Source organism: Octodon degus, unplaced genomic scaffold (genome assembly GCF_000260255.1).
Source record: "Octodon degus isolate 3935 unplaced genomic scaffold, OctDeg1.0 scaffold00023, whole genome shotgun sequence".
NCBI classification, from domain to species: Eukaryota; Metazoa; Chordata; class Mammalia; order Rodentia; family Octodontidae; genus Octodon; species Octodon degus.
The window spans coordinates 13258000-13273841 of NW_004524599.1; the positions used below are offsets into that span (position 1 = coordinate 13258000).

A 15842-nucleotide genomic window follows, 5' to 3' on the forward strand; every position below is an offset into this window, starting at 1 on the left:
AAAGAAAGAAAGAAAGAACTTAATAAGAGAAAAGGCGGCTGGCTGCAGTGTTGGCACTGGTGATGCCAGCACTCTGGAAGGTCGAGGCAGCACCATCACAAGATTGAGCCGTGTCCTTGCAATGTAACAACTTGGGCGGACCCTGTCTGAAAAGAAGAAGAAATAGGCCTGGGGACATAGGTCAGTGTGGCTGTCCTGGGCGCAATCCCTAGGACTGCAGAGGAGGCGAAGGTTTATTGTGACTCAGAGTTCCCGAGCTTCCTGCCCTGGTCCTTCCGCCTCCCCATCTGTGGGTCTGTTGCGATGCGGCACGTCATGGAGGAAGAGCGTGGTGGAGGAAATGTCCTCACCTCATTGTGGCCTCAAGCAAAGAGGAAGGGGCTGCGGTCCTGATGTCCCTACAAGAACAGCCCCCAGGCCCTAACTTGTCCTCCTGGGCTGCTCCTCTGCAGGGCTGTGCTAGCCACTAAGAAGCGCCCAGCTAGGAGCCACACTTGTAACACGTGGGCTTCTCAGCGACCTCCAGGTTCCAAACCATCGCCCCTTCCTTGTGCTTTTGCTGTCATGAGCATCCTTAACGGTTTCATTCACAGGGAGTCAAGCTCTTAGCATTTCCAAGCCTAAACCCCTCACATCTGAACAATTCGGCAGTGCACAAAACTGTGAGTTTATGGCTGTTTTGCCTCAGCACTTTGAAAATATTTCCCAGGTACCTATTAGTAACGATGACAAGGCTGCTGTCAGTCAGGGCTGTTCTTCACAGATAATCTGTCTTTTCTCCCTGGCAGTTTGAAGCCTCGTGTCTTTATCCACAGGCTCTGCAGCTCGACTCGGAGGAGGCTGGGTGCACATTTATCTTTATTTATTCTGCTCAGTCGGCAGAGTGCGCTTTCTATCAGCGTGCTTGTCTTATTCCAGTTCTGAAAAATTCCAGCCACTACTCCTCTGCTCCTGTTTTCGCCCTTTTCTGGAAGTCTAATAATATATATTGTGGAGCTTCTGAATTTGTTTTCCATTTCTGTTAACTGACCTAGTTTAGACTTTTGTTTTTATGTTTCTGCTGCATTCTGGGTAAATTTTCTGGAAATAGCTTCTTGCCCATCAATTCTCCCTCAACTGAGGTTCATTCATTCAATTTTTTCTTCTTTATGTTTATTTCTGAGAGTCCAGCTGTTTTCTTTCCACATCTACTTTTAGTTCATTTTGTCTTTTTGGGCCCCTTATTTGGAATTTCCTGTGGAATTGTGTTTAAGTTATTATTCTCATCAGGCAGTGTTTTGTTTTTGTTGTTTTTTTTTTTCTTTTTAATTTTACATGACCTTCCAGTGTATTCAGATTGTCACTTGATTCTGACTTGGGCCAAAGCCCTAAGACGGGTTCTTCCACTGTGGTTTGTAATTGGTGCACACAAGATCTCCTTGAATGGCAGATTTGAGAATGTCTCACCCTTCCTTGCCTACAGGTTTATGAGGTTGCTCCACATGAACCCCTAGCCCTTCTGAAGGTGGCCACAGTGCTCCAAGTTCCTGCCCAGTGGCTGCTGCTGTTGAGACTGGGGTGATAGCTCATTTAATTCCCTAATCTGGATTACATGCACATCCTCTAATCTAGAAAGGGGCCTTGTCCCTGTCTAGCTCTTTCCCTAGGATCACAGCATCATACGAGCTGGAGGCTACAGCAGTGGTGGTCTGGGCTTCCCCTCTGGGTTGGGGGACAGGAGCATGGTAATGCCCCAGTTTCCAGCAGGGCACAGGCCCTTGCGGGCCTGGCAGTCCACCAGGGCTAAGCCTCTCTCTCCTCTTATAGTTCTCAGCCCACCATATCTTCAGGCTGAGGCTCTGCTTTGTGTCTGTCAGCTGCCCACAGTAATGCATGACTTTTAGCAGAGGAGGTGGGTATGATCATAACATTTGCATTTTGTCCTTTTAGATTTTTGTCTATCATCCCTGTGTATTTGGAGCAGGCAAAGTCCAGCCTCCAAAGCAGTATTGACTAGACTTTATTTACACGATGACTCTGAACTTTGTGAGGGAAGAGGCTGCAGGCCTCTCTAAGAATATGGTGGACGGTTTTCAACTCTTTTCCTGAAAAGTACATATTTTCAAAAATGCAGATTTTTGTATAGAACATCTAGGATTCACAAATCTAGTAAAGTCACTCATCGAGTCAAAATAAAGACTCCACTAACAAGCCATGCTTAGAGCTGTGCCATGCAGCTCAAGTTGGAGTTGCCGTGACTGTAGCTAGAGCAAAAACTATGAAACTCCGACTTCACTAACCTACGGCGTATCCCTGAGTGCGTACTCTGCATATATCCACTTTATGGTGAATAGACTTTCTATGATAAAACTATACATGAAAGCACTGTCACTTCCAATGCAGTCATACTTACCTAAATTTAAGTGCCTGCCTTTTACAAGATGGGCTAAGACCCCTTCTTGAGCTTGGACAACTCTGAGGGCTACCATGCCACAGAATTTCCTTTGGGTCAGCTTCGGACTCCCAGAGCTGTGTAACCCTGCTGCCTTTCCTTTCCTTCCTGCCCACAGGTGTGGGTCCCAAGAACACCAATAACGAGCTTTTGGCTCAGAGTGTGTGTGTGTGTGTTGTGGGAGAGGAGTGTTGGTCATGGCAGACTGACCTCGGACCACAGAATAGTAACCAAACATCAGTAATCTAGGGACAAAAGAAGCTGATGGTGTCTGTGGAGATGGAAAGCCTCAAAAGCAAACACCAGAGTGGAGTAGACCTGGACTGGAATCTGCAGTCCATGCCACCAGCTACGTGACAGGGAGCAATGGCTTCGGCAAGGTGTCTTTGCAGGCCACTGGGCTTGGCTTTGTCTTGACAGGGGCCTGGGGCAAGAGGCCTCCTGTATTTAAGCCAAGAGGACCACCTCCTGCTCACCTCCCTGTTTGTGTGGGATGCTGCGAGGGGAGCTCCTCATCCCTGGCAGGTCTGAACAGACAGCAGGACTCACCTGCATCCAAATCCAGCTGCAAAACACAGGACCTCTCAGCAACAGGGTATTGCAGAGCACATAGGTGGCAAACCTTTGTAGAGCCTTCAATGGTAACAAACAGCTGGCTGAAGCACGTGTGCCATAGGTCCTGGATTTAGACTAAACTGCATACCATGCAGAAAAGATCCTGAGGATCTTAGCCCCAGTGCTGCAGAATGTGACCTTATTGGAAGGCAAGCTCTTCGCAGAGATGATCAAGTTCACATGAAGTCACTGGTGTGGGTTCTGGTCCCATACGACAGGTGTGTAAGCCGCCCTGCCTGTGGTGCCTGGGCATGCGGCCCTGACCCACCAACACCTTTTGTTTCCATGCTGCCCCTGTTCAGGACAGGGAGCTGGAACCTTTGGCATCTCTTTGTCCTGCATCTATGTAGGCAATGAGCTGTCTAACTCTAAATGCAGCCACACCAGTCAGGCCTTGATCTTGCCTGGCATGCCCAGGGCTCAACACAGGATGGGGCCACCCTGCCTCAATTTCTCATGTATGCAATCGAGCTCACCCCTACTTCAGCACATAGTGGTACACTGTGATGCACAGTGACCTGCGTAAGGAAACCTGCAGTAGGCTTCTGCCAAAGTGTTGATTCAGACACAGCAGACACCACAGTTCGACACTGGTCCATGACCAGGATGAATTATAAGGTTACCTAAAGACTGGAGAAAAAAACTCAACAGCAGGATTCTGGATTAGTAACACTGTTCCATCCCAAATGGCTTCTGCTCCAGCCTGACTGCCCCAAATCTGAAATACAAGTGTCCCATGGACCTTTGGAGGTCCAAATCCTTGAATCTCTTCCTTGCATTGCACGAGAAAACAGGAATTCTCCACCATCCACAATATGTCATAACTATTTCCAAGAAAGGTCACCAGACATAGTCGGTAGAGCAGTTCAGCACGGTGTGATGTTGCTCTATGAAGTTTATTTCTATATTAAAATCTTTCCCTAACTCCCTTCCCCTTTTTAAACTGATAAGAACAGATACTATACTTGATCTTTGCCAAAATGCTGAAGAAGCGACATTTTAATGTTGTGATAATAGACTACCATCCTCCACTATGCCAATGTTTTGGAGCTGGCCAATCATTAGTAAGTCTTTGGTTTTCTTCCCTTTCGGCTGAGTTACTGAGCTTGTGTTTAGATTTTGGCATGGGTACTACTGCAAACTGAGGAGGGTTTCTGTTTTTTCTACAAGTTCTCCATAGAGATCTGAAATTGTCAAGGTGACTTTCAGCCAGCTTCTAACCTTGGCCAAATTTCACCAAGAACTGACTTTGAAGCTCTTCCAGGCCCAGCTACTTTTTCTGGCTCAGAGCACATAGGCCCTTGGATTTTGCTGCGATTATATTATTAACAGTTGTGGGGTGCTGTGTGCCAGGAACCGTGCCAAGCACTTTGAGGCGAGCATCATCTCATTGATGCATGCTTGAGTCCTGAAAGACAGTCACCATTGCTGTGGAAATGCAATCTAAACTCATCAGCCTATAGTCAAACAGCCAGGAAGTGGAAGAGTCAAGATCATGCACGTTTCCTAAGGCCAAGGGACGCTGGTCAGCCCAATGCTAGAAGGTCCTCTGTCTTAGTTCTAGCTGCTGCCATAGACTGTGCAGTAAACAGTGAACACTTATTTCCCATGGGCCTGGGGCCTACTGCACAGGGTGCCAGCACACGCTGGTATAGCAAGGCCCTCTTCCTGGTCTGCAGACAGCTGCTTTCTGCCTACTGCCTGACAGGACAACAAAGTTGAGTGAGAAGGGACAGGTAAAGGCAGGGGCAGAGAGGAAGGAGCAGGCATGCACAGGCATGAACGTAGACATGCAATTTCCTATTTGGCTTCTTGCAAGGGCATGGCTTTCCTCACTGAAGTTGCCATTACCTGGCTGAATTGCCTTCACAAGCCCCTCCTTTGAGGACCGTATTCCTGGGGTAGGAGTTCAACACATGAATTCGGGGGAGCACAGGCCTTTCGTCCACTACAGCCTCAGCGGAAGCAGCTCACTTTCTCCTATTTCCAGAAGTACTCCATTCATCCTAATTAACAATTACATAATAAGACCAAGCCTACCATCCCTCTGGTACCTTTAATGACATTTCCTTTTCAAATGATTCATGCAACTCTTAGACTAATTATCTTGATACAGAATCATCTCCAGTCTGTTTACAGTCTATGTGGTTGTGTTCTTATCTACATTCATTTGAGAATGACTTTTACCTACAAAAATAGAACACACTGTCGACTATTTGATTTTATATCCAAATGTTTGACAGCCTCTATTTTCATTCTGCTTATGTATTTATTTGGTAATTTTAAAAAGTTCTTATCAAATTTGACTAGTAAATTAGGTACATATGAATTTGAGTTCTTTCAGCTCATGATGCCATGTTGCCTTGATCTTTATAGATTTTTTCACTTTGTTCCAATACTTTGTTTTCATTCATAATTTCAGAGTGCCAGGCACATGCTGTGTGGGTCAGGGGTGGGCACAGTTCCAACCTAGGCAACATTCACTTTGTTTCTTCACCAAGAAATGGCATGAGACTCCTGGCGTTCTAAACAAGAACTTTAGTTCTTGAAGAGTTACACACACAAAAAAAAACCCCAAGATATTTTCATAATGGAATTGTGTGTAACAATCATCTTGGAAATTTGTATTCAATGAAGTGCTAATGTTATCATATCAGTCCTCAAAATGTCTAGTGCATCCCCTGAGGAATTTCAAATCTGAGTCCTCTCAAAACTACATTAAAGCTTTGTATTTAGCACAAATCATACAGCACCACACATTTGAAAAACGAAGACATATAGTACCACCTCTGTTAAATGGGGAGGAGTGGCTCCCCCTTCTCTGGAGGATGCCAGAGCTGGGTGAACACAGTACATTTTTAACTTAAGAAAGAAAAAAACCTCAAACATCTTTGTTAAGTTAACACTATGAGTATGCATAGGCATGAAGAAAGCACTGCTGAGGGATGGAAGGGAAGGGAGTGTTATGGTTTGGGTCTAGTTGTCCCCGCAAGGACTCATGCAGTTATGGGGTAGACTTCTAGAGTTTGTGATTAATTCATGATCCAGTGCTGGGATTATGGGTAAAGTGCTGCTAGGATTATGGGTGCAAGTGCCACTGAGATTATGGATGTGAGTGCTCCACCCAGCCTGGGCAGATGCCTGAATGCAACATAAGAGAGACAGACTTGCTCTCTGTTGCCATTGTTGCTGCTACTCCTCTCTTTTGCTCTTACTATTTTGCTGGGTTTTGCTGCCATGAACTGATGCCCTCTACTATGCGCCAGTCTGCCTTGGAGCCAACTGAGTATGGACAGAAAGTTCCCTTAACTGTGAGCTACATGAACGTTCCCTTCCTTAATTTTGGGTATAGGGTATTTGGCCCCAGAAAACAGAGAAAAGTAACTGAGACAGAGTTTGGTACTAAAAAGTAGGATCATTGCTGTGACTAAATCTGGCCATGTGGATTTCAAGCCTTTGGAAAGGGCTTAGGGGAAGGGATAGGAAGGTTTCAGTGATGTCACCTGAAAGAGAAGCACTAGAACACCTTTGGCTGTTCTGTATGAGAGATTCCAGTCAGAGCTCAGAAGACCAGAAGGCTGATAGAAAGCCTGCCTGTAAAGACCAAGCAGAGGGCTGGGGAGATGGCTCATAGAATAAGTGCTTCCCTGGCAAGCGCAAGGGCCTGAGTTCGATCCCTAGTTCTGCCAAAATAAAAGGCTGGGAGGGCTGGTCATATAGCTCAGTGGATTAGGGCCGGTGGGGGGGGAGGTTGATCCCCTAGCCTGCTGTGCTGGGTGCACGCTGAGATGACTATTGAGAGTGGGCATGGTGGCATGTGCCTATAATTCCAGCATTGAGAGGCTGTAAACAGGAGGATCACTATGAGTATGATTTATGCAGTGAGACCCTATAGACCATTTCCTAAAATTAAAAAGAAAAAAAAAGAAAAGAAAATATCTGCCCAGGCTGGGCAGATTTCTGCTGGGAAGGACTGCATTGGTTGTTGGAGTCCAGATGACCTGTGTTATGGCTTGACAAAAAGTTTGCTTTTGTTCATATCCAGAGACTGCCTGAGATTGAGATTAAATGTGGTGGACTGATTCATCTTGCAAAAGAAAAGTTCAAGGCAGTCGAATGTTGAGGCACTGGCATGGCTATTGTTGAGGGCTTTTAGTCAGATTTATGTTGAGAATCAGGGCAAAGAACTCAGAGGATGATTTAAGAGGTTGTGAGTTTGGTCAGAAAGGAAGTGCAAATAAAGCTGTGGACTGCAAAGATAGAGCTGAGGATCTCCACTGCTGAGAAGGAACAGGAGAAGGGAAATGATGGCCTGCAGCCGTCATAAGAAGCAGCAAATCTCTACTCTTTGCAGCCATAAAACTTTCTCCTTTGGCTTAAGGAGAAAGCTGCAGAGCGCCATTTTCCAGAATGCAACAGCAATAGAGAATCTGTTCCTTGGAATCAGGGTCAGAGTGCTCAGCAATCAAGGCACTCAACCCCTACAGCCAAGAGAGAAGAAAGCCTGGCTGCTGATCCAGCTGGCAGCAGACCTTGGTATTATCCACATGGCACTGGTTTGGGGTATGTGCAGAATGCAAAAGTTCTGAGGTTAAAGCATCCACCTAGATTTCAGAAGGCCTGGGAGACCAGGCAGTATGAGTATGCCCCTGGGAGGGCAGTGTGTGAAGCTGTGAGTGAGAGACCTAAAGTATAGTGGAGACCTCACAAGTTTGGAAAAGCCAGGAATGTGGATCATCTGAGAAAAGCTGCAAGAAAGGAGCAAAGTAAGCCTAAGAGAGAAGCCATGGGATCCACCATTAAAAGGGCCATAGGGGCGGAGCCACGCAAGGCCTTTGGAGCTCACAACTCATCACAGATTGCTTCAGATGTTGAATGTGTGACAAGAGGACTTAATATCTGCCCTGCTCGATTTTGGACTTGCTTTAATCCCAATGCTTTGTATCCCCTTGTTTGTACCTTCTGGAATGGTAATGTTTATGTTGTGTCACTGAATGCTGGAAGTGTTCAATTTTCTTTGCATTTGTACAGGGGCTCACAGCTAAGAGTTTGCCTTAGATCTCAGAGGAGACTTGGGACTTGGATTTTTTCAGAAGTGCTGAAACTGTTAGGACTTTGGCAACTCTGGGAAATGGACTAAAATGCCTTATGCATAAAAGAATGTATATCATTCTTTGGGGGGCAAGGGGCAGAACATTATAGTTTGTGGCTAGTTGTTCCCCCAAGGCCTCATGCAGTTATGGGGTAGACCTCTAGAGTTTGTGATTAATTCATGATCCAGTGCTGGGATTATGGGTGTGAATGCTGCTGGATTGTGTGTGTGAGTGCTAAACCCCGCCTATGGCAGACAGCCTGAATGCAACACAAGGGAGACAGACCAGCTCTCTGTTGCCATTGTTGCTGCTACTCCTCCCTTTTGCTCCTGCTGTTTGCTCTTTTCTGCAGCCATGAACTGCTGCCCTCTGCCATGCGCCTCCCTGCCTTAGAGCCAGAGGAGTATGGACTGAAACCTCCCCTAATTGTGAGCTAACTAAACCTTTCCTTCCTTATTTTGAGGGTCAGATATTTGGTCCCAGCAACGAGAAAAAAAGTAACTGAGAAAGAGAGGGAGGGATGAAGAAACATAAACCCAGGGTTCTGTTTCACTGCTTTATGACATCTAGCCAAGTATATCAGACAGAATGAAAACACCAAAAGTTATATTAATATCTTCTGAAGTGACAAAAATGTTTTTGAAACTGTTGTGGCAATGCTTGCACAATGATATGAATATACTAAAACCTCACTGAACTGCAGACGTAAGTTGGTGGGCTGCATAGTATATGGATTATGTCCCAACAGAATTCTTTGGAAAGCAATAAATCAATAATATTAATGGAAGGGTTTGGTGTCCCCCCAAAAGAGAAGTCTTCTTCCTATTCTTTTTCTTTATCTCATCTTTAGCACTTATCAAAGACTTCATCTTCTTTTAGGTTAATCTTCCCACAATATTTTTGCATTCTGTTTCCCCACAGAGGTAGAATACGTGCAGAAGGGTTTTTTTCCCAGTTGTTGAAGTCTTCCACTGACTGTCATGTGCATCTTGATGGTCTCATGCCATCCATATACTCTGGGTGAACTCCTTTATGGCTTTATGACAACAGTTCTCCCTGAGTAATGATGTCCCTTCTGCTTGTCTTGTTTACACTGAGCGGAAGCCCTGGGTAAAAAGCAGGCTAGCTAAGGAACAAATAAGCAAAGCAAACAACCATAATGGGAAGCTAAGTCTGTGGATCCCCACTGTGGCTTGGCTGGGATTTGTTCTCACTGAAGCTCATGAGCTTCATTCTCCAAAATAACAGCACTGAGAGGTGAAGGAATCATTATGAATTGGAGCTCAGGGTAGATAATTTTGTCCCACAGACAGAAGCCTTAAAAGAAATTAATGCTGTCTCAGGAGTGGGTGAGTTCCCACAGACTGGACTGGTCATCAGGAGTCTGAGCTATCATAAAGAGAGGCCATCCTGCATGTTTGGTCTCTTCTGCATGTGTCCACTGAATGCTGTGCTACAGAATGAACACGGGCTCACTGGGGCCCCTTCCCACAGTGGACGCACACGCACTTTGTGCCTATGTGGTCGCTTTGCTCTGTCACACTGGGTGACTGAAGTACCCAAAAAGTCGGGCTAGGCTGAAATGATTACTTCTGAAAACATTCATTGATTTGATATTTCTACAAAAATAGTCTAATATTCACTCTCGTTGAGAGTAGGTAAAGCAGAAATGGGGAGTGACTAAAACACTGAATGTGACTGCCCACATTTTTAAAGGAAAGCATCTTAAGTGATTTGGGTAAGGAAAGGGATTTAGGAGGATGGAAAGGGACGGGGCTATGAGGAAAACACACAGATGCAAGGAATGGGTGACATTCACAGTAGGCTGGCTGGTGGCTTCCCTGGTGCCCAATGTGCTTTTGCGCCATATACTGTCATTAAAACCATATTCTTCCCCCCACCCCAGTACTGAGGTTTGAATAGAGGGTCTTCACACGGAGCTACATCAGTAGATTTTTTATCTTCTGGCAACATTTTGTCAAGTTGCTGAATTGTACAGGTTGGGCTCGAGCTGGCAACATTTCTGCTTTATCCTCACTCCATTCCAGGGTGCTGGCTAATACTATATGCATGTGCCTCTTTGGCCAGCTATTATATATTTCCTAAATACCAACATTATGTAAGTAAGAAAACTAATGGAAAAAGATAGCAATGTTTTGTCATCACTTTGAGAAATTATATAATGGCAGGAAGTATTAGTATTGTTACTGTAATAACACTGTTTTCTATAAATTATTTTTCTCTATTTAAAATTAACATGTAGGGCTGAGAAGATAGCTCGGTAACCTAAGTGCCTTGCTAGCAAATGCAAAGACCTGGGTTAGCTTACCAGTACTGCATGCTGTGCTGACCCGGATCCCTAGGGCACCATGCTGGCCACTGAAACAGTGTCGTGGCGCAAACCTGTAATCCCAAGCACTGGGGAGGCTGAGATAGAAGGATCACTATGAGTCTGAGCTGCATAGCGAGACCCTGTATCAAGTAAATGATTTAAAGCAATTTTTTAAAAATAAACTGCTAGCTCAACATAGTATACGTCAACAAATATGATGACGAGTTTACCTTCCTCACTTTAGAAAGAAATGGAAAGCACTATTTATTACTATTTGCACCAAATCCAAACAAGTCCAAGAAACCCTACCACAGAGTTCCCAGGGAGATGTGATGACATAGCTGGGTCAAAGCAAGCTGACGGGGTTCTGGTGGGGAGAAGCCCGCCCCTGGGCACAGGTGACAGCCTACCGAAGAACCTGTGCCCACCAGAGCCTGAGACACACAGCACCACCCACCTTGGTGTCTGCCCCATGAGTGGCTGCTCCAGCTGTGCCAACTCTGCCCCTGCCTCCCCAGAGCCCAGAGCAGAGTAAAGAGACCAGAAGAAAGGGGATGCAACATGAGCAAGGAGCAAACCGGGCCCACGCCCTGGCACAGACTTCCTCAGCAGTGTTGCCAACCTGGCTCAAAAGCCTGGTTCTGTCAGGAAACCATTCTGCTTCCCAGAGGTGGGTAACCTCATTCCAATTCACACTCGAGAGTTCTGGGCTCGTCACCCCAGCACTTGGAGAAGCAGAGACAGGGAAGGCTGCAAGTCCGAGTCCAGCTGCCTGTGAGGAAGCCAGTCCAGAGGCTCTCCAAGGCCCTCACGTATGGGGTGGCGGGGCCCGCTCGCTTCTCTGGGCCAGGTACCATGCCAGGTCCCTGCTCCCAGAGTCTTCATCTGCAACCTGTGGGCTCAGCACCCCTTCACCGTCCTATAGGTCTCCTGAGGGGCCCCCAGGTGTCCCTGTCGGGTATGTCTGAGAAGCACTTGGTTAATACAGTCAGGCAGGCACCACATGCATGGTAAAGATCACAAGCAGGCTCCATCCTTCCTAGGACTTAAGTTACCAAGGTCTGGAGGAGCCCACATTTTAGGGTCCTGGGTTACTCTAGTCCTGCTGTCCTGCCTTCACCAGGCCAAAAGAAACCTCCACAGGGCAATCAGCGAGCATATTCATGTCCTGCCTTCCAGGGCATTGGGCCTCAGCTCCACCCACATCACTATAGCCCCCCCATCTAGAGGACCCTGAGCTTCTTGTCAGATTGAGAATCTTAGCCACTAAGAGGAAGAGCTCCTCCAAATAAACCCTTAACATTGTCACTGAGGCTCTCAGTAGGCAAATTTTCAATCAGGAGATAACATGGCAGGGCTGTTAAAATGATTGATTTCTTTTCTGCAAAATGAATAACGTCTGTGTATGTTGTCCTGTATCGCTATTCTGTATACACAATAAACCATGAAGTCTAATTTTCATTTTTCCTCTTTTCTCCAAAACCTGTCGTATGTGCTGGTTACCTGTGTATGACAAGAAGGTTTTGCAACTCTTGCTTCCCATCCACACAGGCAGTGAGGCAGATGGCACACCCAGATCCTGCGGATGAGGAAGGAAGCACGCGGGGAAACCGTGAGGAGAGGGGTGGCGCACAGACGCGCGCGACACAGCGGTAGCTTGCAGCACAGCCCCAAAGCTCTCTCTTCCTGAAGGCCTCCCTGAAGGTGCCAAATGACAGGGGCTGTGTCACCTCTTGTGTCTCTTAAGACTCTTCTATTCTTGTAGTGCACCATGTCACTGAAAGTTCCTTGTATGTCCCCAAGGCAACACTCAAGCAGACAGCAACGAGAACGTCCAAGTGTTGTCTGAAGGGCGCTGGGGCCTGGGCACACTGGTGCATCTGAGAAACTGCCTCCTTGCCTCATGTCCTTTCTTGCTGAGTCCGAGATTCCTCAGGGCACTGGTCATGTATGGAATAGAGAAAGCTACCCGTGTCCCTGCTGCACAGCACATTGCCCCTTCCTGACAGCCTGTGTGGCGCTGAGCTCTTTGGTAACTTCCTGTCTTGACGCTGCCAGCTGCTAAACTCTCGCCCTTCCTGAGCTTGGGTCTTCACTAATCTCATACTTCTCTGTTAATATGTTAATAAACCTTATCTGACACAGGTGCCTACAGTTGTTTTTTTTCCCCTCTTTTGGTCATCTGGGCTGGCTGTGGACAACAATTGTCCAGACTCAATAATTTCTCCACCAGCAGCAGTGTCCTTACTTTGCTGGATTATTGTGCAAATCAAAGTGACCTTCTGTGCAGATGCTGTTCTCCTTCTGATAGGGGCTGGAGCTGGTAAACTCACTGTGTGCTGAAAATATCAGGAGCAGAGGATGCACTCAGGGCATTGGACCCCAATCACCCGTCATAGTACACAGCACCCCGAGGGCACCTGTGCTTTCCCTAGGGGTCATGGGCACAGATGGGAGGGCTGTGCTTTACCAGCCCGAGAAGAGATGCAAATTATAAACTACAAGCATGTTTCTACTAAGCGTCTATCACACCACCAGAAAGTAAAAAATTAAAAAACAAATTTTAAGTAATAAGTGAACCCATTGTAAGATGGGGACAGTACATATTAAAAAGTTATGAATTAGAAACTATCACACAAGGTCAGGTAATTGTCCCTGCCACGCTGATTTATAAGCCTGAGAAGCAAAGCATCACGGTAACCACATCATACTTGTTGCTGTTTCTCGCTTCCCACGCCTGAAACGCTTGCCTCGTTCATCTCCACAGGCAGCTGGCAGGGAGGCCGCACAGCCACTGCCTTTCTGCAACCTTGGGCAGTTCCTTATGGCTCGGCCGTCTCCAACATGAGGGCTAACAGAAGGCACCACCTCAGGTAGGCCACGCTGCAGGCACTGGTGCCGTGCCTCTCCTCTGGGTCTCAGGGCCAGCTGCTTCTCCCACCTCACGTGGCACCGCCCATCACGTGGGTCTGCAGCCTACAAAGTCTTCACACATCTGTGCCTGGGTTTCAAGAGCAGGACCATATTCTCACCACTGTTTCTCCTAAGGAAGGTGACAGCACACCACTGAAATGGCAGCATCTGCGGGAGTGAGGGCGGAGGCCCTGGGCCCCCTTCCTGACTCCTCACCAACTACAGCAAGGGAGCTGGTGTTTGGGGCAGGCAAGCCTGCGACAGAAGAAGGGCCATAGAGAGGGGGACAGCAGAGAAGACTGGGAGAAGCCTGTTGGTTGAGCTGGGCGTTAGACCCACACATCACAGGACTGAGGGATGGATCTCTTCTGTCAGGAGGGATGAATGGAGCACGTGGCAGAAACCTGGAGTTGCTGAGGAACTTTCCAACGTGCACCATGGGGCTGGAGAGGCCAGACCACTAGGAAGCACCAGGCCCAGAGCAGTGGGGGCGCCCGCGTGGGGCGCTCAGAGGCTCAGCGTCGCTTACCTCATGCTCTAGTCACTGCACCCAGGAGCTCGGCTCCGAACCACCTTCTTGGCTCTGCTGCCCTGGGCGCTGTGAGCCACGTTTCTGCTTCTCTTGACGCCCTCTGCTGGTCTCTGCTCACCAGCCCTGGAGGAGGCTGAGATGGAGGAGCCAGAGGGCTGGAGCCGCCCTGTCTCTCAGCGTCCTGGCAGCAACGCACCTGCACATCACCTGTGTCAGCCTGACCAGCACAGCAGTTGGCTCCATGGTGCAGCTGTGTGGGTGCCCGTACCGCAGACTCATCACGTCCCTCCCCAGAAATTCCAGCAGGGTTCCTGACACCTCTCCTCCAGGATGGGTCATCTGAGGTCAGGGATGCCTGCTCTTCCTCCTCTTCAGAGGTCTGGGCCTCAGGACTGAAAGAGTCCACCCCAAGCCAGGGTTCGGGTGCATTCATTCCAGGCCCTTGCTAGGTTCCCTCTGTGCTGGAACAGTTGCAACCTCTGTGATTCCTGTGTTTTCACTTTCACTCAAGTTCTCTCCAAAGGTTGATATTTCATTAGATTCAGTTCTCTATATTTAGGCATGTTCAAGATGTACACACACACACACACACACACACACACACACACACACACACACACCACACATGTGGTTTCTCTTGCCTCACCCCAAGAAATCCAAGGAGACAAGAAGGGAGAAAAAGACCAGCCAGGAAGAACCTGTGTCACCTTCCCTGTTGCTATTCCAGCTGATAATCAACTATAGAAATAAGATTTAGAAAAACCAACTTACAGCACAAAGCTAAACATGCAAAGAAAGGGTGTTGACGAACTGCTCAGGGGGTAGTGCTTTCTGTTACAGAACCTTCAGAAGCACCATATTACCTTCCCCTCAGTGCTCAACACTGTCCAAGCACAAACCTGCACTGAAGTGCCCCCACCCCTGCAAAGGCCAAGATGCCAGGCCCAGGGCTCTCCCTGCTAAGGTGAACTCTGGGATGCGGGAAGAGGGGCACCAGATTGGGCACCAGGAGGCCAGGAGCTTCTGGGGCTTCTGCTTGTCATGCAGCAGTGACCCCCTTCATGGGCCCCTGCAGAGGTGCAGCCCAGCCACCGCCCTTCAGGGCTGTCATGAATTGTGCTTGATCGACAGCGCTGAGAAAGGATGCACAGCCCCACGCTGTCACCACAGTGGGCCCTGTCCCCACTGCTCTCTGCTGCCCACCAATGTCATAAGTTGGCCTGAGCCTGACTAAAGAGGAAGCAAACATTTCCCTACAAATGATTTTTCAATAGCTTCCTCCCAAATAACCCCAGGATTCAAAATGGTGCACACTGCCTTGCTCTTCTCCTCACTTGACAGGTAGCATGTAGTCAGCCTTTGTTCTGAAGGAACACATGAGACCTGAATTTGACAAGCCAGTGAGGATGCAGTTTCTCATGGCAGAGGTTTCAATGTTCTGAATGTCTTTTATTTCTTCCTTCCCATCTTTTTTTTTTTTTTTTCTTTTTTGAGATAGAAGCTGCAAATGATGGGGGGAAGGAGAGAAAGGCCTCCTCACTTCAGCTGAAGGGCTGCATCTGTGCTACTTCGGTTTCTCTGAGGCCTGTTTTCTTACTATTACCTTCCCGGCCTCTGAGTTAGGAGAGGATCTGCTGCTGGCTTGGGGTGCGGCTACAGGGTCTTGAGCTTCTGGAGTTGCTGAGTTTGTCACTCCTGCCCTGGCCACCTCGATTCCATCTCCACGTCCACTCCGGCTTGCCTGTGCTGTGCTGCTAATGAACTGAAACTGCAGCTGCACTCAGGAAGGCTCTGGTCAGCTCAACTTTCCCTGATAGTGACAGAGAGGAGAGGAGAACACAGATGGGTGGAGGGAAAGGTCCAAGGCACATGGGCGGGGGGGGGGGGGGGGGAGCCGTTCATTGCACAAAAGGGCCGAGCTGAGTT

At 47.8% G+C, this 15842-nt stretch overlaps 1 protein-coding gene and 1 pseudogene across 5 annotated transcripts in view; both read right to left on the minus strand.

The window, feature by feature from the left end:
• Nucleotides 1-15842, minus strand: part of Fars2 (phenylalanyl-tRNA synthetase 2, mitochondrial) — a 538274-nt gene that overhangs the window by 167641 nt on the left and 354791 nt on the right. The window lies entirely within an intron of this gene.
• LOC111815918 lies at nucleotides 3862-4042 on the minus strand (annotated as a pseudogene).